At 31.5% G+C, this 4,619-nt stretch overlaps 1 non-coding gene across 1 annotated transcript; it reads left to right on the forward strand.

Annotated features, from left to right (window-relative positions):
• Positions 1-1,498: 1,498 nt before the first annotated feature.
• Positions 1,499-1,608, forward strand: LOC148586954 (small nucleolar RNA SNORD90). The gene has a single exon (XR_015911812.1). It is a non-coding gene; the product is annotated as a small nucleolar RNA SNORD90 (small nucleolar RNA).
• The last annotated feature ends 3,011 nt before the right edge of the window (positions 1,609-4,619 follow it).

Consider the following 4,619-nt stretch of genomic DNA (forward strand, 5'->3'; position numbering starts at 1 on the left):
TATATATATATATATATATATATACACATATATATATAAAATTTAAATTTAAATCTTTTTGACATGTCACGCATGGCACGTCAAAATTTGACGTGCCACGCATGGCACGTCAAAACTTTTTGACGTGCCACGCATGGCACGTCAAAACTTTTTGACGTGCCACGCATGGCACGTCAAAAACTTATATTAAATAATTATATATATTATGTTATTTAAATTATTATAAATTATATTTATTTTAATTTTATTAAAATGATATTAACTCTATCATATATTTACTCTATCCAATTACAAATAATTAGAGAATAAATAAATTAATATTCTAGACGTATAGATAATTAGATGTATCAACTGACCGACCACATATGTTGTGTTTGTCGAGTTCATGTGAGGTTTGCGGGTCTTATAAAATAAATGTATCAACTATGTTTTAGATATTTTTTAAAAAATAATATGGCTAGCTATCATATTAATATTACTAGACTGATCGATTTATGCATTCATGATACATATATATATATATATATATATATACGCATACATATATACCAAGTAATTTATACTAATATGATAAACTATAATTTGCCAATCTAATCAAAATTAATTTTTTATGCCAATTAACATTAATTTGTTTTTTAATACATATTTTTTTTTATATCAAAATTAAAATTAGTTTTGATATATATAAAATTTAAATTTAAATTTTTTTGACGTGTCATGCATGACACATCAAAACTTTTTGACGTGCCATGCATGACACGTCAAAAGTTTCTGACGTGGCACACATGGCACGTCAAAAACTTATATTAAATAATTGTATATATTATGTTATTTAAATTATTATAAATTATATTTATTTTAATTTTATTAAAATGATATTAACTCTATCATATATTTACTCTATCCAATTACAAATAATTAGAGAATAAATAAATTAATATTCTAGACGTATAGATAATTAGATGTATCAACTGACCGACCACATATGTTGTGTTTGTCGAGTTCATGTGAGGTTTGCGGGTCTTATAAAATAAATGTATCAAGTATGTTTTATATATATTTTTTAAAATAATATGGCTAGCTATCATATTAATATTACTAGACTGATCGATTTATGTATGCATGATATATAATACATGTATGTGATGTTCAAATTAATATTAATGAAATGGTTGAATTATATGCTTGCATGTAATAATTATATTAATTGGTACACAATATATATATAGAATAATTATGCATGCATATATTTATATATTAATTGGCACGCATGTGATATATATATATATATATATATATATATATATATATACACGCATACATATATACTATGTAATTTATACCAATGATAATAAACTATAATTTATACTAATGACAATAAAAATTAATTTTTATGTCAATTAACATTAATTATTTTTTAATGCATATTTGTTTATATCAAAATTAATGTTAATTTTTTTTAATAAATAAAAAGTTTTTGACCTGTGGAATTGACACGTCAAAAGTTTTTGACGTGTTAATTTAACACGTCAAAACTTTTTGACGTGTTAAAAGAAAACACGTCAACAATATTTTTTTTGACGTGTCTGATTAGACACGTCAAAAGTTTTTGACGTGGCAAACATAAGTTACTGTTTGCCACTTCAAAAAACATCTATTTTTTTTGTAGTGTATAAGTGGAAATTATCAATATTCTATCAAATAGGTCAATATAAACACAATGTAGTCATGAACTGTAGGTCTCTAAAGCTGAACCATCTCAAATTATTATCTTTACTGTTCTCTTATTTTCTACTTTATTTTCATATTTTAACAATAACATTGCAAATTGATGCTTATGAATTATTTTCCAAAGCAAACGAGCAACACATATAACACAACACTATGAATTAGTATTCAAATATTGCATTATGTATAACATAAAAAACTTCCCAGCTATTTATTTATAAAAATGTGTACTTTTTACTTGAGTATAGGATTTCTTTAGTGACCTCAGTCTTTCAAATTTAAATTACAAATCCAACAATTATAAATGGCCTAAATATAACACAATCACTTAAAAAAATATATAAAATATGTTTTATATATAAAGGGCATGCGGATGCAATGCACATGCCCTAAAATCATTTTTCATACTCGCGGATAGTAAATAATTATGGATAACGTAAATGCAGGCGGTTAATATCTACCAAATGAAAATGTACACCCGATAACACCCCTACTTTGAACCCTTGCCAAGAACTACTACATGACTCTTTTTATTTGGCTTTTTTGCCAAGAAAATTGTTGGCAATACTATTTTCAATAATGAATAAAACCTTTTTTTACCTACTCTTTTACGCTAATACTTGATGCAGCTTTGGTCTATCAGGTCTCATAATACTCTTCCTCCTCTTGATTGGTTTTACTAGTGCTTTTGATGTAAATCCAGGACCTAAAATCAGGTTTTTCGAATTGGTGTCCGGAAAGAAATTCCACGTGTCTGGACATGGGCTGCAATCTTGGAGTTTTGGGAAATACCGTCCGAACATGGCCTCTATATATCCGTCCGGATGGGACTGCAACTAGCTTTATTAGAAAAATCATAACTCAAGTTTTGGTGATCGGATTGGAGCGATCTGGTGGCGTTGGAAAGATAATTCAAATATCTACAAAATCATATTTCACAAGATTTGGCTAATTCCGATGTTTACTAGGTCAAAACAGGCTGCAAATAGACAATTGAAAAGCTGGACCGAAATAAAGGCAAGAATCCAATAAGGAAAGACTTGATTGCTCTATTGGGGAATTTAATGAAGATTTTATGCCAACAATCCAGCAATCATATATATTTTATTATTTACGTTATTTGAATTAAGATTTTATTTAATTGTAATTTTCCCTTTATTATTCTAGAACTTTTCCATAATAGGTTTAGGTTTACTTTTGCTCCAAGTTTGCTTATTGTTATAAATACAACAGATCTAATAAGAAGAGGCAGAGTTTATGTTTATTATTGAGTTTTATCAATGAGAATACTCAGGGTTGAGTTTATTCCTCTTTTTCCTTCAAACTTTAGATAGACTCTATAGTTTTGAGAATAATTCTTAAATCTTTGATAGACTTAAGATCTAGAATTACCTATCCGTTCTTTTATTGTTGTTCTTCGCTACAACCCACCAAGTTGGGCTGCATCAGTTGGTATCAGAGCTCAGTTACTTTCCATGAATGCGGAAGTGAGACCGTTTTGCAGACATGAATGAGGTGCACGTGCGCACAGAGACAGCACGTAAGGAGCAACTGGCAATTCGCTTGTGGCACATGAGTGGTGGGCCGAACAGTTGTCATCGCCAACCAAGACTGAGATTCGTGAAGACGGAAGGCAAATCTATTGCTATACATTGGCAACACACGGAGGATCGACTCAAGGTATGAGAGATCAAATTGAAGACCTTACTACCCAAGTATCCGACTGGTGTGGTCAACATAGGAGTGGATCTAGATACTTGTTTCTGGAGCGCCGAACACACGAACCTCAGCACTGTGCGCAAGCTCATGCCATCGTCGGGTGAACAGGTTCGAACTCAATATTCCAGAATTTCAAGGAGATCTACAACCCAAAGAATTTCTGGATTAGGCATTGGCTGTTGAAGAGGTTCTTGAATTCAACAGGGTGCTCGATGAACAACGAGTCTCTTTGGTGGTACACACATTCTAGGGAAGAGTTGCTGCGTGGTGGCAACAACTGAAGCAAAGTAGGGTGTGTCAAAGCAAATTGAAGATCAATAGTTGGCAGAAACTATTGAAATATATTCGAGTAGCTGATAAGCGCCGAATGTTACACATTCAAGCCCCTTAATTTACATATGTTAATTTCTTAGCATTGTTATTTGTTTGATTTTGTTTTGTTTTTGTGTTTTAGGTCTTATTTGACAAACCATTGGAAATTGGGCTTAAAAGGGCAAAAAGCTGAGCATTCTGGATCTAGGATTGAGCTCAGCACTCTTGTAATTGAGCGCACCTACGCTCGAGTGTCTGCGACCAAGGATCGAGCGCATGCCTGCGCTTGCGCGCATATCAGCTAGGCTCAAGCGCACAAAACCTCGGATCGAGCGCACACGGGCGTACAGTGCACGGCAAGAATCCTTTTCCAGCTTGGACTTGGTTTTCACTCTCCCAATTGGACTGGAAGACTGACTCCTGGTTTTCTAAGGATTTCTAGGGCTTTTAGGGTTCTCATAATCCCTATAAATAAGGCTCAAAACATTGTAAACAAACACACTGCCTCTTAGAGCTAAAATTTCAGTAAATAGTCTGTGGAGCCTAGAAGATCATGAGCTGCTAAACCCAATTGTGGGGTATTGATGTAACCCTTTCCAAGCACAATGGTTTGATTGTATTTAATTTCTAGTTTCAATTTATGCATATTGATTGTATAACTTTGAGGATTGCAATAATCGATTTATGTTCTTCATATTAAATGCAATTGTTCTTTAATTCCAATTCAATATTAGTAAAATCTTTATCTTGTCTTAGAAATTATTTTACTATTATTGAACTCAAATCATTCTTATTTTCTGGGATTATAAGAATGGTGGTTATACAATGATTCTTAATTGGCATGCAATCAATAGGAATTG

Source organism: Corylus avellana, chromosome 3 (assembly GCF_965113065.1).
Source record: "Corylus avellana chromosome 3, dhCorAvel1.hap1.2, whole genome shotgun sequence".
In the NCBI taxonomy this organism is placed as follows: Eukaryota; Viridiplantae; Streptophyta; class Magnoliopsida; order Fagales; family Betulaceae; genus Corylus; species Corylus avellana.